Source organism: Notothenia rossii, assembly GCF_949606895.1.
Source record: "Notothenia rossii genome assembly, chromosome: 4".
Taxonomy (NCBI): domain Eukaryota; kingdom Metazoa; phylum Chordata; class Actinopteri; order Perciformes; family Nototheniidae; genus Notothenia; species Notothenia rossii.
The window spans coordinates 16,121,527-16,146,959 of NC_136902.1; the positions used below are offsets into that span (position 1 = coordinate 16,121,527).

General features: G+C 40.2%; 1 protein-coding gene across 2 annotated transcripts in view; it reads right to left on the reverse strand.

The window, feature by feature from the left end:
- Positions 1 to 24,002, reverse strand: part of LOC307036383 (prickle-like protein 2) — a 38,284-nt gene extending 14,282 nt beyond the window's left edge. For both annotated transcript variants that reach the window (XM_079676639.1, XM_079676638.1), the window contains exon 1: positions 23,571 to 24,002. The gene's annotated coding sequence lies outside the window, so the exon portion shown is untranslated. The remainder of the gene's footprint in view (positions 1 to 23,570) is intronic.
- Between the last annotated feature and the right edge of the window lie 1,431 nt (positions 24,003 to 25,433).

Sequence of the window (25,433 nt, forward strand, 5' to 3'; positions counted from 1 at the left end):
CTGAACTCATCCCTATGTGTAACTTAAGTAGCACTTCATCTGGGAATCCAGCATCAAATGACACCCAAAAATAAGAAAAGTATGATAACAAAACAACAAAATTGACTCAAGAAATTGGCATTTGTTCATACACCATTTGGTAATACCAGAATAGAAACACATAGACGTCATCAAAAGATGACAAATCTGACTTCCAGCTGTTCTATAATTAACTTATTTACATCTTGTATGTAGGAACGCTAGCCACAAACTACAGTAAAAACTGGGTTCTGTTCAAATAATAAGATAAGTGTACAGAGCTCACGATGAGAGGCTCTTGTGTTCACAGGCACAGCTGCTGTCTGTTGAAAAATGGCTCCAATCTGTATAAGCAAACTGCTCTTCATGCAACAATGTTTTGTTTTCTATGTTCATCAGTGTTGAATACACAAGATTCAATGTTTGCACATGACAGCTTTGGAGATGTTGTTCGAGGGAGTTAGGCGAATTGTTTTCCTGCTGCTTCCAGGGTTTGTGCTAAGCTACGCCAATCCTGTCATGGATCTGCTTCTGACCCCAGAGAGGATCTCATCTTCTTCCTCCAGATAAAAGAGACTGTATTTTACATGTCAGAATATTCTGCTAAATAAATAAGGTTTGTCTGTTTAAGATCGATGATGGCAAGGTTTTTAATTTACTTTGTGATAGCAGGAAACCACAAGTGAAATGGATAACAATAATGATGCGCAGGCCATTGTTGTGCATGCTGACTCTGTAACATGTCTAACTTGGCCACTTAAATGAAATAAAGCCATGATTAATCTCAATAGTCATGCCTTTGTTTACCTTGTTTGACAAAATGTCTGCCATGAAAAAGGTTTCTTCACTACAATCTTTTTGGGTTAAAAATGATGTGTGATATTATATGGAATATGGGGAATGAGCGGCCATGCTAAAAATAAAGTAGCCAATTACTTGTGTTGTAAAATAGACTAACCCTCTGTGTCTCTATTAGTAAAGCCACTGTGAAGAAATTCATTTCACACATATTGTTAGATGTAGGGGATGACAGCGTCCCTGTGTGCACCAGTGCCTCGATTAATGGTCCCTTCACACCCCACTTATTAAGATGTTCTCTGTGCATTGTTAAACAAAGACACAGCTTTAGTGTCAAACTGTTTCAATTTAATGACTCGTCTTTACACCCTAACTTTTGACTGAATGCACATTGAGCTGGTACAGAAGGCTGCTGATGAGTGTGTGACTTTTTGACGTAATACTCACTCGCCAGGCCGACTGGTTAGTCATAACTCACTCCTCTGTTCTTCCCCAGCAACACGAGCAGAGAGGAGAGACAACTTGTGAACTTCTGTTTCCTGGAGGAGGCATACTTTCGGGTAATTCTTGCTTTAGAGAGAAGAAGTGGTCTATATTTTGTTTTGCTTTTTTTTGTTGTTGTTTACTCTTCTGGAAGTTAACCCTTATTTATGGTAAACATAACTTTACTAATCTGTACTGTTGATTTTGCTGACTGCACTGCCTACTTTAAGGTTAAATGTAAGTCACATCAGACTTTATTGTTGTTAATAGCCTAATATTTAATGTAAACAGTTTTAAAATAATTGTATTAACAGAGAAAGAAGGAGGATTACTGGAGAAACCACTTGAAAAAGATCGCTAAATGATTTCATTAAATCACTTCAGCAGAATGTGAGATATGGAAAGGCAGTATGGCAATTTTAAATCAGGGGGACATGAATATTACAGATCCAGGATAAAACTGACAGAGGGGCCGGACTCAACAGGATTTTTCATTGTGATTTTTTCTCTGCTACTTCAGGACCACAGACAGTGCCATGGATTTATCAATACACACTTAGGCTACTAATATTCCAGTGCCATGGTCGGGGCCAAAGATTATCACTAGCACACACCCCAGTCAGATAAAGGATCAATGAGTCAGGCACAAGACTAAAATATTAATCTATATAACCTACCCCTGCACTCTCTCTGCTAGTCTGGGATGAAGTGGGAGGTGGCATGTTAACAAGGGGCCTTCATCATGGTTATTTTGATAACAGGGGGATTGTTTGCGTCCTCCATCTCACCACTTCAGTGATGGTTTCGGGGAAGCATCAGGGTCTGCAATTAATATTGTGTAAAGGTCTACAGCAGAAGTGGGCAATCATGTGCCCTGCAGGACCAAGATTGCTCATTCTCTTCCCAACAGATCAATACACTTTCCAATGAATCACCAGGGAGACTGAAAGGCTGCACACTCCCTGCCATTTGGTGAAATGTAGTCTATAATCATTACAAACATCTTATAATCAATTTTTCCTTTAAATGACAATGAAATCCTTATGAGCTTGGTTGATATCAGATCCATTTTGTGGCTCAGATACCTAAAAGCGAAAAACTTTTTCTCAAAATGTTGTCGCACTGATCGACTGAACAACAGGCCCCTGGTGTCAAAGGGAGATAGAGGATTTCTCTTTTTCACTTTCGCACAAAGCGGCTGGTGAAGCCCCCGGTTAGCTGTGCGTACAGTGGCACTTGTCCTTGTATTGTAGGTCTCTTGGTGGCCTCCTTCACTAGTCTCCTTGTTGTACAGCCAATCAGAGGACAGCCTGCTCTGGACAGATTCACTGCAGTGCCATACTCCATTTCTGTCAAAAGGGAGTTTTGAAATAGCCTTCAGTCCGTTGGAGTCCTGATAGTGACGAGGGAAATGCATGACCTTTTAGATATACACGTTCCTAGTTCTTATTAATCTAACTAGCTTTTAAAAAGTATATGTTGATGGCACTTTAGGCAGGCAAAGTAAAAGTGTCTGTTTCCACTCTAAACACCCACACACAAGTACAGTAATCTCCATTTAACTAATAATGTGACTTCTAAAGCAAAGTGCCTGTGATAACTTCTATTAAATAAAAGAGGTCAAACATGTATTTAGATTTTTCTATGGAATTGATAAAGAGATCTGTTTTCTCTTTGAATGTAAAAAATAGAAACTTCTGAAAGACGGGGCCTGCTGAATTTATAATTAGGCTCTTTAGCTGCTGAGTACTTTGCTTTTAGGTCAGTGTGATTAATGAATCTGTGCCTAATTGACACCTCTCAAATAATCACAGTCAAGAATCAAGTGTTTAGCTAGGCAGTTTAGATTTTACTTTATTATAATGTATTTGATAAAAACATATTAGTTATTTGATTTGACAGTGACGATTGCTGTTTTAACAGCACTAGAGGACTCCCTGAGCCTCGGTGAGGCAGCAGTCAGCCGACGGAAGGTTGGAAAAATGCTGCAAGTTGCCGTGGCAACAGATTGTGGTGCAAAGTCTTGAATAACATACGAGTGTCTGAATAAATATATGATTATATTGATTTAACAATAAGAATACAAGCAGAGAGAAACCATTAATATGTTTTTCTTTCAAAAAACCCTCTTTGTTGGGAAGCATGACTTTTTAGTGTTGTTTTTATTACAAACCAGAGTTATATAATATTTTTGCTCTAGGCATATCATGCTTTAAAGATCATAAGTGATCCCTGCATTTTTTCTTAATTTGCTTCTCCTTCAGTTAGATCCAATTAACAGTGTCTTAATTTACACATAAATTAGCTGAGATTAATCAACGTCTCTGAGCCAGAGGAGAGAAGATATTGGGTAATTGGGTGATGTTGAGAACAAAGAGAAGAGGCTCTGCGTATAAAACTCACAATAGTGAGAAAATAGTCTTGAACACATACGGTATCTGGAAACAGAAGGAGAGAGAGAGAGAAACAGAAACAATAGATGGGCTGTGTATGCAGTGTTAAGAGCAACGCTTTTTCTTTTTCACGTGTCATGCTTCACCCACCTCCCTCCTTCCTCCTCCCATCCTCATGTGCCTCTGACAGGCTCTGTGTGGGTGTGCATGAGAGAAAGAGAAAGAGAGGGAGTGATGGAGAGAGAAAGCTCTTATTTATGTAAAAGCTGACATGAGAGGAGGTGCTCGGCTGAAGCACAGAGCCTGACCAAGGCTCTATTAACTCTTCACGGTGAGAGCATCACCCATCAAATCTACAGTGTTTAACTGACAGCAAATATAATGCAAAGCTGACTTTCAATGTCCTTATCTATTACCACCATACAGAGAATCAGCAGGGATTTAAATAAATCCTCTGGTTTACAGAATGGTTTTCAATTTTTCCAATAACCCCCTAAAATAAAACACAAAAAAGGAGATATTAGCTTATACTTTGAGTTAATACTGTGGGCTTTTAATGTGCATTTCTTATCAACGACAAACATTAAAGGCTTCTATCAGAAAAAAAACCTGGTAAAGAGTTTTACATTTAATATACTCCCTCCTGCGCCCTCTGTAACACACAAAAGCCGAACAAAGGAGGATACTAATCGTTTCAACAGGTTCTTGGTTGTCAGCTAATCTCAGTGCTGTATGAAGACAATTATTTCACTGTAAACAAACACTGTGTGGAATTATTATTCTAACACACAGTAATTAATCATCCTTCGCCTGATGTGGGCTCTGCTGCAGGAATGTGTCAAACACAGTCGATCAGGATTCATGAATGCTGTTAACTATTTACTATGTTCACGAAAAACAACAAGCATAAGAGTCTATTATTTGTTACTCACTCCTTTGTATTCGTAACAGCAGCTCTTTAATGCTTTCAACATCCTCATAGACAGCACATCTGATGAAATATTAATGCCAGTGTACAGTGGGAGGTTTGAAGAATCTTATTACGGTAGATACATTAGCTGCTCGCTCTGTTTCTATGTGTGTTTTGTAGTGGTTAAACACACGCTCCTAATGTTAAAGAAGTGGTAGCAGTTTAGTTTAAACACAGGCTCCCTTTGCAAAATCTGTAAAACATGAAACACTTCAACAATATGCCCCCGGGAGGATTGTGGCAGGCAAATAACATAATGCGACAGAGTAAATAAAGGTCAGTCATTGAAAACATTAAAATGCTAATGTTTCAGTGGGTTTAGCAGGCTTTAGTATGGTGTAGCTTAATCGGAGCATAAAAAGACTGAAAAGTGTAGGTTTTTGTTGTCCTCTAGTGCAGTGTTTCTCAAACTTTTTCATACCAAAGACCACTCAACCAATAAAAAAACACTCGCGGACCACCTAACTCCACAAATATCCAAAAAACACATCGTTTTTTACAAATCGCCTGAAAATGGTACAAACAAGTGGCCACATGTGTGATGAAGGTGTTTAACTGGGCTATATCATGCAATTGAATGTGAAACTTAAGCTCTCTCCATTGCGGAGATATTCCCGCGAGAGTGCGGAAAACTTAAATGTATTTATTTATTTCAAATGTGAAATTTTACCAATATACTCACGGACCACTAGGGGGCGCTCACGGATCACCAGTGGTCCGCGGACCACACTTTGAGAAGCACTGCTCTAATGGACTGTACCACGTGTTTCCCATCTTTTGCCTATTCACGTATCCATCTAACAAAACAAAAACATCTATCTAGTTTGACGTGCTTCCCTTTCTTTCCCTGTTATATGATTAACACTGAGCCTTTTGTGCCACTGATATTCCTCAAATCATTTTAAAAGCACTTTGAGTTGTAATTATCCGAGTGCCTCTCACAGCTTTAAAAACCCTTGCGTTTTCAAGTAGGGCAAGAGGATTTGGATATTTATCAGATTACAGTTTTGCTTGTACAAAAACAAAGACGTTGATAGAACTGATATGCTTTGATATCTATTTATTAATATTTCTTTCATCAACAGATAGTTGTTTCCTCTGTGTTGGCTTCAAGTGCTGCACTATGAAACCAATTTGTTGGCTCATCTCATTGCTCGCTAACATAATCGACTGATATAATCAATTTTACAGGACAGCAGATGGATGAAATCTGTTATCATCCTCTTTACCTCAACCAGCGTCCTGATGCAAATAGCTTTCAAATGGCTCAGCAGGTACAGTTTTGATCGACTTTCTGGGCCGAAATGTAGTGTGAAAAATCTTAAGGTAAAACGATGTGATGTCCTTTGACAAACATTTGAATGTGTTTTCACAGAAGTGACACAACAAAGGGCAAGTGGGCAGGGTTGAAACAGTAACCTACTGCTCCACTAACGCTGTGCTCCCTACTGGACTTACAACAGCTCCAAATGTCAACCCATGACCTTTTCGCCCTCCCCAGATGATCTCAGTGATCCCTGAATTAATAATAAATGGTTATAGTCACACACACACCAAACACACACACCTCTCTTGCCTGAAACTTCGAGCAGTGTCTATCCCTTTCTCTCATAACGAGAAAATGATCTCACTCGGTCGGGAACGAGTGTGGCGGAAAACCTGTATACAGGATAATGGCCATGGAGCTGGTCGCCATGGAGTCAGGCTGGTTGAGTAAATACAGTAACCCCTGCCCCAGATATACACCGTGTAATGAAAGAGAAAATAACAGCATGGCAACTGAGTGAGAGGCTTGACAGGAAATATGTTATTCGTTAATCTAAATGCAGGAATATACATACAGGAGATGACAAAGTTGGTGTATAAAGGTGGAAGATACAATAGAAGACTATAAATAAGCAATTTTGTTGACAGATTGCTTCTCACCGAACAATATATTTTAAAATACAATCTTTCAGGCAAGTTTAGTGTCCTTCATTCCTCCATTTTGTTTCTTAATCCGCACAGAAGGGGAGGTGTATGTGTGTGTTTGTGTGTTCAATGGCTCTCTGAGGTCTGCATGGAAAATCATTATCAAGGACTCTCGTGAAAACAGGCAAAATGCAGTCCGATCTCGTCTACGGATAAAAGCCAGGAATCAACGTTCTTTCTGTAAAAGCCGAGATTCGGATTTTAACATTGGTTGGTTGTAATTGGCTGTCAATACGGCATCAAATCCAGAATGATGTAACCCCATTTCAATAACAAACGGTTCTCATGTAGCGCCAATCAGCTCATAATCCAGTTATGAGGATTAAATTCTTACCGCAGCTTATTTGGATCAGAACTAACAAGAAATTAATTGAAAGGGGGATGACCCTATAGGAATAGAGCTACGCAGTTCAGCTGGCAGAACAGACTGAGAAAAGCTCAAAGTGGGTGACAGTGCTGGTGAAATAATTGGGAACATAACACACACTCCAATTGGCTGTCAGCATTACTCACGCCGCATCAATAACTGGAAGGACATTATTTTCACATCCTGAAGTTGTAGATCACAAAACTGTGGGGCAAATTAAAAAAAAAGATTAAAACAAACCAATTAAAGCACACACGCGAACACACACACACACACACACACACACACACACACACACACACACACACACACACACACACACACACGCACACGCACACGCACACGCACACGCACACGCACACACACACACAACCTGATGTGCTAATCGCTGGAGGTGTGTTCCTGAAATCCAAAGTAAGACTCTCTTACCTAGAGATGTACAACATTTCACAAGGACCTGGAAAGCTGTAATTAAAGGGTGACACATTTCTGCTCCTCTCCCACTGTGTGGGATGGCCTGAAATAGAATTGCAGGGTTTCAACAGGCAGATCTGCACTCTGCAAGGGCACCATCCTGCATCTCAGCCAGGGAAACAGATACTGCCTGTGTTCAGGCTCCCCATCTCTGTGGGAATGTTACCAAATGATATGACAGACAGGCGTGACCAGGTATGATGACAGGCCACTAAGGGAGATCCTGAAGGGCCACACACACACACACAGATCAGTTTCCAGTCCGAGTCATATGACCAGTGCGATCAGTGCAGCTGTGCATGGACTCCCTCGACGCCTGGTGATACCCAAACTGAAGCTAATTCCTGTTGTGCGGTGCCATTTACATCCTTTGCCTGAGGGTGTAATCTTTAATATGGGCCCATTATTATTCCACAGAGCCTTGTGTTGGGGGGTTCAAGTGTGCTATATCTGTGCAGGCATGTGTTTACTTGTGTGTGCATGTGCACGTGTGGTAATGTGCCCGTGTGAGTTTGCATGAGAGAGGGAGAGCAGGAGAGTCTGTTGCTATGCATTTCTACACGTCCTCCCACTGGTCTCTTCACATGTAACATCATGGCAGAGAGGAACACATTATAGTTGAGCCACTTTCCTTTGATGCAACAACACTTTAGCAGTAAGAGCCCTAAAAGCCTCAGCATAGCGTTATAGGTCGGGCACATCCCTGGGCCGCCTGGGCCGAGGGAAAAGGAGACCCTGTACCTCAGGCAGTTACAGCGGTTATCCAGCTCCATATTAGACGATGACTCCCACCCTCTGCACTCAGAATTCAAGCTTCTTCCTTCGGGCCGGAGGTTACTTGTCCCAAGGAGTAGAACGAAGTGGTATAAAAAGTTTTATCCCAGCAGCTATTGCACAAATTAACACATAATAGGAGCGTCACACAGATGCCTATTTTTGTTTATTTATTTAATTGTGAACTTTGAATGTCCATGTTTGTACTAGTGTTTTCCTTCTTAAAATATGTTTTAAATATTTTGAGATTTGGTTGAGCAGGGTATACTTGTACTTTTACTAGTCCTTTTATTAGAGATGTGTCTGTTGTTTGTGTTTGTTTTTAGTGTCAGGATGGAACCCTTGTCTTTTTCTCTGCAAACAGAATCTAAATACGGGTACAAATAAATAACCTGAACCTGAACCTGAAGGGCTTTAACCCCTATATATTGCTTGTTGGCTCACCAGATTGCCAAAATGGATTCTCTTGGAAGGCACTGCTGTGTTTTTCATGGTTGAATGAGAGCATTAGGTTATCTTACAGTTCAACCTGATTGAAGAGTTAGGCTATAAGGGTTATTATGCAACCTTTGAGTTATATCAAAATAAAAAACAAGGTGTATTTTAAAATATACAAATGTCCTCCTTTAGTAACATGTAGGGCTTCCACAAAGAAACCAAACAATAATGTCACTTTTTTTGCTTTCATCCTCATACTCCTTTACAACACATGACCCAATTTAGAACAAAGAGGCAAAACAAAGAAGATTTTTAAATAACGCCACCTGACCTCCTCCCTTTGTTCTTGTCATAATAACTCAGGCCGCTAGAGAGATTTGTCACTGGAACCTTAACAAAAAAAAGCTGATGTAATTTGGTTCATTAAAAAAAGAAAATGCTCCCTGCATTGTGTGTTTCTCTTTTTTTGTTGGCAAGTTAAATGACATCTTGCCGAATAAGTTGAGCAATGACAATGGCACACATGCTGCATGACCCACGAACTGCTACAGTGATACATTATAGAAGAGGTAATTTATTTTGGGCTAAGTAGAGAAAGCCTTTTTCTTTTCCGGCAGCTATGACTGATAACAACTTGGCTTCAATGTGACAGCACTGTGTGAATTTCACAATATCAGCACTCTCTACAGAAATAACGCTATGAATCTCAATGTCTTCCTATAATCTTTCTTTTACTGGCAGCAAACCTGGAGCAATTTTTTTATCTTGTTTTTTTTTAAGACCAACACAGAAGGGCTGACAAATATGCGGATGCTGCCTCATGGGAAGCATTTTACTGCTCTTCATGCATTTGTAAAGTGGTGTGCATATAAAAGTAGTTTACAGAGCCTTATCCATCGCTGCCCCCACCCTCTGGAACTCCCTTCCACAACACATCGGAGACTGCACCGACCCCCCCACTTTCAAAACACTGACCAAAACACACCTCTTCAGACTGGCTTTTAATTTGTGAATTATGCTGTGCTGCTGTTTTAATATATATATATATATTTTTTCTATTTTATCATGTTTTATCAAACCACTGTAAAGCGTCTTTGAGCAACTGGAAAAGCGCTTTGAAATGAAATGTATTATTATTATTATTATTATTATTATTATTAGTTTTGTTTTCAGTCTGGAGATGAGTCTCCCTGTTCTTGTGCCCTTTTGTCAATGGAACCATGACGGGGAAGCGTGAGTGCTATACCGGCAAATTGAAAACAAACAGAAGATGGACCCAAGAGGTTTGAACTGGTCTGAGAGTTATTTTAAACATTAATTTGCCAACACAAGTTCATACATTATTGTGATGTGAACAGAAGCACAGGGAAGAGCCCAAATGTGCACTGTGGTGCTTCTCTGGGGGAAATAATCTGACTTCTCGAATTGAAAATCCACCACCAACATTTATTTGCTACTAAAACCACCAGTGTACAGAAAAGGAATCCAATACTGACTTTGTAAAGTTTGTTACAATGTAAAAGTATGTATCGGAGCAGAGAGAGTAGCCAAAGAAGGCATGATTCATCTAACACCCTCCATCATTGTTGTAGCCCTTTTTTGAAAACCAGCGTTTTTGTGCAGTGACGCAATCAAAAATAGAGATGTAATGACTCACGCCATAGTGTTCCAAAGCGAACAAAAACATATAAATTGACAATGGTGTTACAAAAAGGGCCGACAATGAGATCTCAATAGATCAAGTCACAGCCAGACAAATATTCAGAGAGGAACAAATCTGTGTGTGTTCATGTATTTGTTGCTCGGAAGCTGCTGCAGGTATTATCACTGAATCTGTGAATCACTTACACCTCCATGCCTTGAAAACTGGAATTACAGGCTGGGAGGGAAATTATATTGGACAGCTACCGGTAAGAGTATGATTACATATAGATCAGTGGGCGCCACCATTATCTCTAATAGAGCCTGTTTTTTTATCTAGCCTCTGCCCTCAGTCACACTGCTAAAAGATGCTGCAGAAAAGTTCACCGACACAAACACTGGCTTGTCTCTGTGGCTGAATGAAGAATGGCATAAATAGATCGCAATGACAATGCAACAGGTGACAAAGAAAGACACATTTTGGTCTGTGTGCAGAGGTGATTATTACCATTAGCCTAAAAGCCATTCAGATAACAGCTCAAAGCTGCAGACTTTATCACAAAACAAAATTAACTAATGAGAAAAAACTGGTGGCCATTAGCTGGTAAGTCTTTGCAGCTGAAGGGCAACGACAAGACGTCGCACCTAAATGGGTTACAGCACAGCAACAATGTGTGTGTGTGTGTGTGTGTGTGTGTGTGTGTGTGTGTGTGTGTGTGTGTGTGTGTGTGTGAGAGAGCTGTGGGCTGAGCCGAGGTGGGATAAGAGGAACAATTATGATATCCACTCATTCTGTGATAAGAGATGATTGGAAGAAATAAATATATTAGGAAGCTTAATAGAGGGTAGATAGCTGAATACGATTTGGTGAAAGAAAAGACAGAAAGCAAGACGGACATTATGTAAAGGAACAGAAAAAGGATAACAAGGATAACAATGGAGGTTATGAGACTAAAGGTTTGTTCCCGACTGAAGTATAAATGCCGACCAATCAGTGGCGAGGCCGACCGGGTTTCCATTTAGGGTGTCTAGGTTTCTGGGTCACAGAGTTTATACTTTTAATACAATGTAGTGTTAGAGATGCTAATTATACATGTTGAGGTGGACAAGTTAGCTTCTGACATTTAAGGGTTAGAGTAATTTAAAAAAAAAAAGGAAAGATCAAACATTGTATCCAGTAACCTGGTAATAGATCATTAGTGAACTTAGGTTATTTCTAAAAGATTATTTTCTGCAATTCTTATGTAATTTCTCCTCATGTAACTTACTTATTTATCTGCGTTTCACTACATTTAATTAATAACTGAAGTAAGTTCATTTGCAGATTCAGGTCAACAACATTATGATATTATTTATGATTAATATAACACTTTAATGAACCCTGAGGGAAATCAACAAGCTAATGATGGATGAGTAAAATCATTTGCAATAACTCCTTAACCAGCTGCAACATTAAATTGATGCACATTAAGGTATTCATTTTAATTATCTGATAATATAATACATATCATTATGCAATAGGCAACTCTGCATAATAAGTACTTTTACATTAGGTGGTTTGAATATTTTCTGACGTCAGTACTTTTGTACAATTTGTATTTGTAGGATAATCTGGGGTACTGCTAATTTACTTAAGTAAGAGATCTGAAAACTTATTCCATTACTGGGTGCCAGTAACAACTTCCTTTAGCAGTTAAAAGCACAATAACCCAAATAAGACAACTAATGAATTCCCACGAGAAGTTTAATAAAGTATCCTGAGCTCATTGAGATTCATTAGCCCTTAATTGGTCTTTAACAATGAAGCTCTTGCCCAAATGCAATAAATCTAGTTTAACATCAGCTCAGTGAAGCCTTTAAGACTGAGCTCAAAATGGAAAGCTCTGTATATATTGTTGGATTAATAAGTGCTATTAAATAACACCTGTTAAAAGAGCAAGAGGTACTTAGCTTTTCCAAAACCATTATTGGATGATTTAGGGCTTGCCTGAGCGACTCTCTGCGTAAGCCATGCATGACACTGTCGCCCAAGAGAGGGGGGGAGTCCCGCTGTTGGGAAAATCGTTAGCTTAAAACCTCAAATTCAATTATCTCCTTGTTACTGGATCTCCCACGATGCTCCTCTGGAAGACTTTGAGTTCAAAATAATTCCTATAACTCCTCCACTTTTGTAAAGTCAGGCATCGGGATCAGGCATCGACGAAACAACACAATCAGAAAACATTAGCCGGGAGCAGCGAGAGTAAACACATTCAAATCAAGCTTAAAATAAACAAAGGTCTCCACTTCAAATCAAACCGTAACATCTCTAGTGTGAAGTACTCATATGCTTTTCTTAAGTAAATGAGCAATAAAACAGTGTAGGAATAATCCCACTAAGTAGAGGTAGTCAAGTATAATCAGCTAAATGTATTTGAAGTGTAAAAAGTAAGTAAGGAATTTGTTCTTCAAGAAAATGGCTACCTATAATGGGACATTATCAGATTGTTAATACTGATGCAACAATATGAAAGCCTTGTTTTTTTTTTAGATGTAAGTCAAGGTGGAGCTGTTTTTCCACCACCTCATTTCGAGTTAAGTTGTTTACTCCAGAGCTTCCTAACCTCTAAGGGTCAAAAGATAAATCCGAGGTTGTGATATGATTAATGGCGTAGGGAGGAGAAAGTTACCTTTTGTATTCTGTTTTTCAAAGTTTCTAATCTATGCTGTTTTGTTAAAGATTGGATTTGAATTCTCAAACAATTATTCATTTGATGCATTCTGAGAAAAATCACTCTTTGGTTGAACTGTTGAAAAGGTCCCAAGGCAAAAATGTTGGGAATTACCGGTTTAATGTGCTGTTTTAAAAAGATGTGTGACATATAATAATAAATAATAATAATAAATGTATTTTGTAAGTGCTTTTACAGGTGCTCAAAGTCGCTTTACAGAGGTAGTACAAAAAGAGAAGGACAACAATTAAATATAGTAAATCACATTAAAATCAAGCAATAATCACACATTAAAAGCCAGTTTGAAGAGGTGAGTTTTTGAAAGATTTGTGAAGGTGATGAGGTCAGTGCAGTCTCTGATGAAATATACCTTTCATCAGGCATATACCTAAAGTGGTCTAATAAATGCAGTATAGTAAAAACTACAATAATTCCCTCTGACCTGTATTAAATAAATAAAAAGGGAAAGTAATGGAAATGTGCCTGACCGGCTTAAATCCACTAACCTTAAAACTGAAATCAGAATACAGTTACAGAGCAGAGATATGTGTGCATAATACAGATTCAGGCTTTGTAGGCTGTGAGCATCTCGGTCTACTTTTGGTTTCCAGGAAGCCCTGAGGAGCAGCTGAGCCCAGCAGTGCTGTTGGTGCGCCATGGGCTGAATGAACGGATTAACAGTGATCTTATTCTGCTTGATGAGGGGGGGGGGGGGGGGGGGTTCACAAAGGAGCTGTAATAGTTAGCATCTTTGCTCCCATCATATTCTCATCTTATCAGAACCGTTTAGAGTGACGCAGAGCTCATGAGTGGAAAGCAAAGATTTCGGTCCGTGAAGTGATTTCACTGCAGCCTCGCGGGATGACATATTTAATGGATCAGGCAGACAGTTGACTTTTTCATCTCTGGGGCGCAGGGATCATTTACATCTACAAACACAACACAAGTTGCCTTGTTAAAACTTTAGCGATTAAATCGACTTAAATTATGTATTATGCCTCTAACTCTTTCCTTAAAAGCGATGGCAATTTTTCGGGGGTGATTGTAGTTATTTTTTAGCACAGCTCTTGGGACAGTATTGTTGGTCTGGTGGTCCACAACTTTGGTCCAGAGAGAAACATCTCCACATCTTCTGGAGGGATCAGCATGACAAACTGTAAAGAAACACCAACGTCATTTATCATGTTTGCTTATCTGACTTGTCTTCTTAGTGTCATCAGAAGGCTACCAGTGCTTTTGAGGGAAATGTCTTAAAGGTCCCATGTAATGCTTTTCCGGTTATTACCCGTCCCCTTGTGTGTAATGAAGGTTTTTATGCATGTAAACGGTCTGCAGAGTCAAAACCCTCAAAGTACACCCTGTAGCGAGTAAAACTCTAACACAGAAAAGACCTCCCCAAAACGCCTCGCTGGAGATACGTCACTGTCCATTTGATTCTTCCTGGTACGCATGATGTCAACCGTACCCGGAACGAAATGGACCAATCTGTGGAGCCGTTACGTTACGTCCGTGGAGCCGTTACGTTAAGCCCCCGCTGATTGGTCCAAATTGACCAATCCACGGACTACCTCACACACACACTCAGTGCAAGCAGCTCTGCTGATCTCTCCTCCCTGGCTGCAGGCTGATAACAGACAGTTGGGATCGCGGCGAAATTCTCTCTGCAGACCCATTCTCACAGCGTTTATCAACCTTTTTCTTACTCGATATCAAGCCACACTTATTGTTTTTACTTCGGCTGTGACTTTGTGTGTGCTCAGGGTGAGTTTGGCTGTGTTTGGCTGTCGCTAAACAAGGAAACCACACCTCCACGGAGCTCGGCGCGATTCACAACGTGAACCAACCAATCAGAGAACACTGTGCTCACAGGGAGGGTGGGGGCTGGAGCTATTGGAGCTCCAACGAGCCGTTAAAGGCAGAGAGTGAAATTCAGTGAATACACATAGTTTACAGAGATGCTGTATGAGAAACCAATGTGAGTTTGGAAAATTGCACAACATAAATCTATTCTAGTAGACCTCAACAATGGAATTATGATCAGTGGAAATGACCATGACATGGGACCTTTAAAACTACTTAATGTAATATTCGTTTTGCGGGGATTTATAACAAAATGATTGCCAATCTATGAGCATGTCATCATGCTGACGTCAACATTTAGCTAAAAGCAAGTTCAGCAAGTTGTTCTTCTCTCTTTGAATTCAACTTGATGGTATCTTGAACGGTTATCAACTAAACACTTTTTTTCCGTCAATAATGTCAGCATTAAAAAGCTTCTTGAATCTGACAACTATAACTAGGTACAATTTTACCTTCTTGTCTGAAAGGGAAATTAATCCTATCCAACTCTTGTTATTCCTCATCCCCCTACATGAACAGTTTATTGAATCGCTTTATTCGCCATACCAAGATGGAAAATCCATTCACATATGAGAAAAAATGCACTTCACACTTTTTCCATTTATTCTGAATTGAGTTGAAGAGGGCTGCAGATTAAGTCATTTGAGAAGAAAAATGAAGCTGTAAAAAAGATAAATTGGATATTTGAAAAAGAAAAAGGTTTATATTATGATGCGAATAGAAACAATATAGTCTACTGTAAAATAAATCCCTTTATTGCTGTCATTTTAAGAATTGTCTATCTCTATAGTATAGCTGAGTGACTGCATGATAGAGAATCTTGTAGATGACACATATAGAGAAGCCCCCTGCTGGGTTTGGATCCAGAACTTCGGGGTATTTTTTCTTTTTTTCAGCTGCTTAATGTTGCATCCCTGTCCTTTCCTTCTGCCTTCACGAAAACCATCTCAATTGGTAAAATGCCTTTTTGGAGGTGACAAAGGGAAAGAAGCCTTCCAGAACTTGTAGCTTGGAGCGAGGATTAAACGCATCCGATCGAATTTTGCAAGAGATTTAGGTCTTTATTTTCTTTATTCTTTATCGTTCCCTCAATTTATCGAATGAACTTATATTTAGTGGCATGTAATTGCTAATTGCGCATTAGCTAATGATCAGTCGGGACTTTTTTTGTAACATTTTAAATGATTTAAAGGAAACCTTCTGCAGCTAAAATATTGTTGGACTGTGCATGCTTGATTTATTAATCAGTTGTAAGGCCAAGACATTTCATTTAACAGTTGGGTAGTGCAGCTGATCTCATTGGCTTTATCATCAAAGGATCATCCAAAGGAGGGTAAAGCCAACAAAAGACTGGGATATAAATGTGCTCGGGTATATGTTGGATTATAGGCTACTGGGTACTATTACAGATCTTGTTTTCACACCCAGTATGTCTGTTAACGAAATGACGTCACAGTAAAATGATACTTGTTGAACGATGTCCTATTTGGCAGATGGAATTGCTACTTCCTCTATCCATTTATATCATCCCTGTCACAGATGAAAGGGCCCTGTTATTTGTATGAGGGAAAGGGAAAATAGGTCACGAGAAAAGAGTTAAGATGCAGTACTTCAGTCAGTATGACACAAAAGCACTTATTTTGTACTTTTCCCAATTTCAGCTTGTAAATATGAATGTTAGATGGATATAGCAAATCAAACTTTTCCTACTTAAATAGAGAACATGTCATTTATAATCTTAAGTGCATGCCTTTCTTGTATATTTTCGTATTCTATTTGCAAGAAGTTGGTTGTGTGTACATGTAAATGGCTGATGCAGTACTTCTGTGTGTGCGTACACGTTTTGTTGAGTAGGAAAATGCTATTTCAGAAGCCCAGTAATGATGCCATTAGTATGAAGATAGAGTGAAGCTAAACCTTGGGGCCACAGCAGAACCACAGATGAATCCTCTAGAGTTAAGCTTCCTCATATCAGTCAGTGAGGCCAAACCACAACCAAAATTGACACCAACATCACCAGCAGCAGGTTTTACCTCATCCTGTCTCTCTGCCCTGGAAACCATCCATACACCTGCAGCCTCAGTTTGTCCCCGTCCCTCTCATATCCTCTCTGGGTGTAACTTTTAATTTAGGGGAATCAGTCCTCTGACTAAGCATAAACCGCATATTGTTCTCTTAGTGATCCCTATCGTAAACCAGTCAGCACTTTCTAGCATACACGGAGATTGGTAGGAAACTGCTGAGGCGCACAGTGCCACGGCGCTAGACACACGCTCTGTGGTGAATCTGGTTTAAAGCTAGAACTTAATAAATATCTATGCCTCTGTATCCTCCTTCTCTACTTTACAGGTCACCGTTTGATCTATAAAAAGTGGGTTTGGGGGCCATTTTGAACTGACGGCCTCACAACTGTCAGGGGGAATGAGCAGAAAGCGAGCAGAGGAGCAGATGGCAGGAAGAGTGTGTCCAGATGGGCATTTTTGGCCAGAACAGCGAGGTTAGCGCAGAATCATCCTGACACTAAGTGGCGAGGAAACTTTAAAGAACCAAGATGAGTCAGAACGTTGGTGTTGATGAGTCCTGAATAGTGTTGCAGAAAAGACCACGACTCTGCTTTGGGAACGATTACAGAAGTTGGCTATGATCGAGTCAGTGGGCTCAGCACTACAATAAGCTTTAATGAGCAAGTTAATGATTGGTTTATTCTTACCAATTAGGGGCTTTAATATGGCGCTGGGGAGAACATTATTCATCTGACAGCAGCAAGCCGCAGGGAATCATCCAGGATCCACTTCAAGAGGAGCTTGATTGTGGGATAGACCAGTTGCAGTCTAAATATTCACCTCTCACTCCAAGAGAAATCAAATCAAGCCGATTGCTTTCTCAAGCGTTATTTGGAGCTTGATTTTCCTGATTTTCTCTGTGTATTTTTACCTAAGACTGCTTCTTTTGGCTTGTGTGCAGCAAAAGTATACTTTTCGCTTGTCCACAGCCTAGATTACAAAGAAGAAGTTATCTGCATTCATTTGTTTTGGCAACATCTTTAAGCTATTTTCAAAACCATCATTACCCCCAATCCACTGACAGAATAGTTTGGTTAAAAGACAGGACCAACTTATTGGAAAAATCAATCAAGGTGGTTACTGAGTGCAGAAAGAGTAAAGTCAATAAAGGAAGAAACCCTCAATAGTCATTATTCTGTTCACAGTAGAAAAGGAGAACGCTCTCCCTACAGGAGCAGTGAGTACCACGGCTAACATTATTGAATATTCCGCAGTAGTACTAATTGTTTCTCTCTCACATCATCTGAAGCAATAGTACTATAACATATATGTGAGGTGGTTTTTCTTTTAGCTGCCTCATCCTCACTCTTGAGCTAATCATGTGTGTTGTCTAGGTGTAGATTGTAAGGCCAAAGCTTTTTTTTGTATACAAGCCGCAGGTTTTATTGAGTAACTTGTTTTATGGCTTCATTGCCTCCACCAAAAAGGTTATGTTTTCAGTTTGTCCGTTTGCAGGCAATATCACGGAAAAACTAGTGGCCCAATTTCCATGAAACTGGGTCGAAGGGTACATGGGTCAAGAAATAATCCATTAAAAGTATGAATCACGGGGCAGTTACACAATTATCTTACACTTATGGAAGTGGCCTTCGCAGAGGTCTGCTCTCTCAGTGCTCTTTGAGTTCAACCTTATTCCAGTCCGATTCAGATTTCTTACCAAACAAGGATAAGGGTGGCAATATTCTGCCTTTGTATTATTGTCATTAAATCCCTTTAAACAATATGTGTCATTCTGTCTCTCTCCAACTTCCCCATCTCCAAAAGCAACTGATTCCTACAAAATAGGTCACCAATATATACTTTTAATTTTCAATAAGTCTAAAAAATATCAAACATGGCCACTATAGTTTTAGGAAAATGTTACAGAATTCAAAAAGGAGTAAATGGGTTATGAGTTGTTTTCTAAGCAGCATGATGGTGCATTATTATATAGGGATAGTCGTGGTCTAATGGATAGTGAGGTGGGCTGATGATTGGAAGGTTGTGAGTTCAAATCCTGCCTGGAACACCACCATTAGTGTGACCTTGAGTAAGGCATTTTGCCCTTAGTTACTCCAGGGAGAATGTCCCTGTAATTGGTAATTGGATAAAAACGTCAGCTAAATGAAATGTAATTAAAATAAACCCCACTGACCGTGTAGATGTTAATGCACGAACACAAAATCCTTTATGCCGGTCACTTTTACAAAGTAAAAACCTAATCTGCAAGACTTATCCTTGAACAGTTTTCACTGTTATCCATTGTAGGAGGAGCTCAATGTGTGGCCAAGGATCCTGTGGTCTTTGCTGGGATGTATTGAAACACTGAAGCCAGCTAGACACTGTTAAGCTCTGCTTTACCTTATTATTATGCCTGGTTTTGCCTCTTTATTATCATGGTAAATCAGGTTTGTGCTGTAGCCAACAGAATACCTGCTGCTGTTCGCCCTTTTACAGTAGATCTTCCTTAGACACTTTTATTTTGCCTGTTGAGATTCAAAGACATTCTTTACTGCTGCTATCTATTTTGTAGCTTTATTCAATTTATAGGGCTGTGTCACACACTCTGAAGACAAATCAGCTTCTTAATCTTCCCTTTTTCATCTTGTGGCTCTTGACGGTGTGTGACAGTGGGGCTAGACAATAGTTTAAAACATTGTGTTATCTACATGATATGGAAGGTATTACTACAATGGATTTTAAACAAATCACCTCACCACCTTAATGTTCTATACAATTCTAAGATGATTGTCATTAACAATGTTTTCTAACTAATTAACTGAAATGTGATTAGTTTATGGTATTATTTCACACACAGTAAGGTTCTGCTTACTCAAAGTGATTCTCCACTGCTGTCTCCTCTGATATATATTTAGTGGATTTGTTTACTGGACAAAAGTGTTTTTTATGCTGCATGTAGTCTTTGCAGTGTCACCTGCACCTTTGTAAGGAGCACCTGGTTGGCCCAAAAGCTAATTTCAATTTTGACTCTGCATTTCATCCATGCAATAAAAACATCTTTATTTTTTTTATTATCCTAAGAATCCCATTAGCTTTTCACAGGATTAGCTTATCCAATGAACAATCATTATTTTTGCTGGCGTCTACAGAAATGTACTTATTAAACTTTCAGTCTAAAATGTCTTTATCCTCATTTTTAAAGTGTCAGATTTATCTTCTATAAACTTACCTTTGTTGTTTAGTTATGGGTGTGATAAACCACCAAGTAAGGCTGCAGTCATATTTATGTTATCAACGTGCCTGACATCACAGTTGTTATCATCCGTGAACCCCCATTCAGACTTCACAAATTCACAAACACACAAAACACCTGAACATCCGGTGCCAAAGGGGTACCTGGGACAGCGTCCTAAAAAACTACTAGGGTGAGCCACTCAGGTCTCAGTGTGATGCTGGAATGCCCGATCGGCTGTTCTCGTATTGTGAAAACGCTGCTTATTGTTTTTTTCTTAGATGACAGTGTATGCCCTTTGTTCTGGCTGTGTCTTGTGACGGGTCTGCAGTGTGCTGTGTGAGCCTAGGCTGCGTCACCACTGACTGTAATGGCTGAACACTGCAGGGTGGAGAAACCCCTGCAGCCTGCATACATTTACACCTTTTTGTTCTATCGAACTGAAAATAATCAAATAATCTGAGACATTTACTTTTGAATAGGATGAAGTCGAATTGTGCTTTAAGCAGGTTAATAAATGTATTGATTGGAATCACTAGTTCCTGCTCTTCACCCCTACAAAAACTGTTAATTGTCAGATAACATTAGCTGCAAGAAACTTTTTGCAATAGTTAATTTGTGTGAGGTAGCAGTCTGTACAAACACTCATGATATCAGTACAATGAAAACACTTTAAAAGCTTGATTTTCAGGGAGCCGACACATTAGACATCGCTGGTCTTCCCCATTACCTCCTGAGTAGAAACAAATTCCCATTTTAATTTAATCAGGCACCGTGGGATGAGCTCATGGGGACCTTCTTAGAATCGACTGCGGTGCAACACACAGGTTTCATTTCCTGTTCGGGAGCCTTTTATAGAGGCAGTGTTTTAAGCTACTGTACAAACTCCATCACCATGGCAACCAGAGCAATCCCAAACAGGCAACAAAATGGATAAAAACGACAACACAAAACCAAAAAGACACTTTTGATTAATTCCTCTGTAATAACGGAAGCAAATCTTTTATCTTACGCTTTTTTTTTTTGAGTGGGAGGTCGACTGTGAGAAACGGTTACGCAGGGGGTGATTTATCCAAGATTTCTCTTTTCAATTCCACTTATTCCTTTCAATCCTGTCCGCCATCACTATTATTCTCCTTCATCAACCTTACGCAAGAGAAAGGTCATAGCATATCTATTATTGAATGACTCGGTCACGGATTATTACATTATTAATCACCTCAGAGTAGTCTCTAAACACACACAGTGAGCCTCGGACCCCGTGTGTCAAATATGTTTAAGCAAAGATGGGCCCGTAATCTCTAAGGATCAACCCAACGCTTAATTAGTAGACCAGTCAAGAGGCAGACAATTACGTCAGAATTATAAATAATGTCTTCGAAATTGAGCACAGTAAACCTCTTGACAAAACCTCCCTTCGCTATGTGGTTTGTCAGCGGGCAGCGGAGAGATTCCCCGTGTTCGGACCAATTGAACATGAATGGAAATTCAACTCTAAATAGAAAACATGTCCTTTGTGGGAACAGAACAAACTGCCTTTGTGTTGCTGATATGATTGTATAACATCTGACTGAGCCACCTGAACTGTCAACATATCGGGGGCCATAAAAGCAGCACAGAGGCAGAAATGTACTGTGAAAGCACCGCATGGGGCAGAGCAGCAAGAGCTCTGAGACACCCGCCCACCCTTCCTGAATCAGCCGTTTCTGTGGCGACCAGAGCGGAGGGGGGGGGGGGGGGGAGGGGGGGAGGTGCACGTTGAAAGTGAAGAAACAAACATTTGAAATCCAGTGGGAGAAACATGAAGGGATGGATGGATGGATGGATGGATGGATGGGGGGACGGATATATTGAAGGATGGGTGATAAAGGGCTGTGGCAGGGTCAATGGGGATCTGGGGATGATTCCTCAACATCACAGCCACTGACAGACTGACAGTCAGAGGCAAACAACAGCAGCATCCTCAGACAGAGACCAACCGGAGGGGATTTTTAAAACTCTCAATGGCAGCCCAGATCACGGTCATGGCTCAGGGATTTAAACTAGACAGTGACAATGTCTCTCTGTGAAATCTCATTCGGCCATATGGTCCTATTCAAAGCCTCGTATTTCTCTGTCCTGTATGTAAGCAAATCGCACAGGCTTGAAATAATTCATGCCAGATTAAGACTTTGTTCCCAGGCAAACTTCAAAAAGAAGTGAAGCTGAATCAACAAGTGGTGCCCCGGCAGGAACAATTCTGGACAGACCTGCTGATTCCCTGCGGAAAACACTCATGAGCTGCCATTACACACTCACTCAGTACATTTTCAGGATGCAACAGTACAAGCGACAAGTGTCACACACTAACATGGAGGAGGAGAAGGTGCTGAAATCGGCAAAGTCGGATTCATGTGATAGATGAGAGGACAGCTGCGTATCAGAATAAAGATAAAGCTGAATCGGATGAATGGAAAAGCAATTAGTTATCAAATCAAAATAAATGTGATTAATTAAACCATTTGTATACATGCTGTCAAAAGGTAGATATATGGGAAGCAAAATGTTCCTCATACCAAATGTACACATTGTCCTTTGACCATGATAATTCAGAAAAAAATGAACCTTGCAGAATCTTGCTTATTAGAGAGATCTATGATAAGATGTCAGCTCTATTTTGGAAATCAATCCACTATGGTGAAGACCTTGTTATGTAACGGATTAGCCTTTAATTTAGGAATATTGGTATAGTCTTATGCCACAGTGATCGCATCCTGTCAATGCAACAACAATTAGGGATGGATGCAGTAGTTCTCTTGCGCAGTTGAGACAAAAGGCTCACACTGAGCTCAAGAAAAACAGTGTAAATCTGACATGTAAAGAGCCGCAGATTTTGCTTTGCCCACACACACACACACACTACACACTGAAATATATGCCCAATCTGCATTCCTTCAAATACCTTATTCTGCCTAAAGCGCAGCACCTGAGATGGCACTGTCTTCATCGTGTTTTTGTTTTTTTCCAACTGTTTCCAAACAAGATGAGATAACACAAGCAGAGCTGAAACGGTTCCCACTCCACCCACTTTCTCTTTTAGGTACACATGGATATACACAAGGGAAAGCAGGGATGAAATCAGACAGATCCTCTCCTATCAGAGACTTTTTTACCCCCTGAATCCCTGTGGTCTTTTCCCCTCGTCAGTCAATGAGGTCTTCAAGCCTTCACACAAACTAACGCACATGCAAAACATGCGTGTACAAAAAAACGCCCCCACTCGCCACATCCCTATGCACGCGCAACTGAAAATCAATATGCCTGATTTCTTAAAAACTTTCAATCAATCCATCTTTGTTAAATCAATAAATCATTAATATTTGTAACATCACAATGATATCTAAGTGTCAAGTCAAACGCTAATGAGAGGAGTGCATTATGACGCTGCTGAGACTCACCTGTTTGTGTGGCTGGTGTCAGAGTCCTGGTGGGTGAGGTGGAGGTTTGCAGGGATGGAGTCGCTCACAGTGGACACATACCAGAGGACTGACTCTGCTCACAGCGCTCTCCTCCTTCCTCCAAGTCTCAGAGACAAACACCAGCTCTGCCTCTGCCGCCTCTCCCTCTCTGCCTTTCACACGTACTGTAGCAGCAGCGCAGGGAAGGCTGGGGGCTGCAGCCTCTGTGATCAGCACAAGTCTATCTCTCTTTCCCTCCCTCTCTCTCCTCCAGGCTCCGTGTCTCTCCTTAAGTCTGGCTACAGGCAGCAGTATCGGCTGCGGAAAAAGGCAGGAACACAGTGGGAAAGTGGTTAAAGATTGAGTTGACTCCTTCTGTAAGTATTTATGTTGTGTGTTAATGTGTGAGGACCAGCTTGCTCTGACAACAACAACCCACACAAGCCTACAAGCTTTTGGAGAAAGCTTTACTCCCGCCTCCTGCTCCCCCTTTTTTCACCACCACCTTAACCAACCCACCCATCCACCCACCCTCTCCTTGCCAGCCCCACACCAGCTTGTTGAAGTGAGTCATCAGCTATCGGCCAATCGTACGGCGGCACACAGCCTCCGATTAGAATAACATGAGTATTTATGCATGCCTGTTTTGAGGAGATGAAAATGAAATGGAGAATTGCCTGAGAGGACTTGTCATACTTTGCTCTTGGGGAGATCATGTGATAAAGAGATTCAAAAAAAAATTATAAACAATTCTGTCACAGCAAACCATTACTCCACAATGTTCTCCCTTATTATTTCATATTATATTTAGAAAGCATTGCCTACAAAGCATACAGCATGAATATATCCGTATACATGTGATGATAAATGCACAGTATACATCACTGCATCACTTTTGAGTTGTGACTCACTCTGCTATATGATTCATGTGATCAAGGCTGTAGCCACATTGGAGTACAATAAGGTCTGACCTGCGGTAATTTCCCTGGGAAAATGAAGGTAGAGTAGAGTACTAAAATAGAGCAGAAAGTCGCTGCTCTACTACAGCACTGTACGATCTGTAACTACGCACTGACCTGCGCCTCATACGCTGCCTGCCATGATAAGTGCCCTTCTGTGTAGTGAGGTGGGAGGAGGTATTTTGGGCGTTCAGCGTTCCAGAAGTTATTTTTTTTTCAAGATATTTGTTGGAGCAAGGCTTGGATGGACATAAAGCTCCTCGGGATGAATCACCAGTACAAACAATGAGCAATTGTGCTGATGAAAACTCAAAATGAAAAAGAGTATACAAATCCTGAGGATATAAGGCAACTGCAATTCCCAAGGAGCATTGTGGTAAGAAACAAAATCACAAATCTCAAACATCAGAGACTGTCCTCCAAAGACAAACACCAGAACCAGATGTTTGAGCTGTTAATGTGTTACTTTAAAAAGGTACCCAGTGGAGTTTTTTCATCTGTAGATTTCTCTTTTAGTATTTCATATTACTCTGCTGACGTATTTTTGGTGTGAATTTGCCAAGAAAGCAGCAAAGCGCCAGATCTCAAGGGTAAGCACAATGTAAATGTTACTTTTGCTTGTTTACAATCAATCTGCACAGGCAGCTTAACCAAGCAGTTCTTCTTTTGAATCTGACAACAAAGATTACTAATGCAAAATCTTCTGATTTGAATTCAGTAAATTATCTTTCTAAACCTAACCAAGTAGATTGAGGGCTAAACCTGACCCAACCTCAACCATAGTGAAACATTAGGAAACAGACCCAAAAAAAACCCAGATCAAAAACACTGATAAGGCTTGTTTTAAAGAGAATACCCCACAATGTATTCTGTCATTCAGTGTGTTTCTTACATTCAGTGCAGG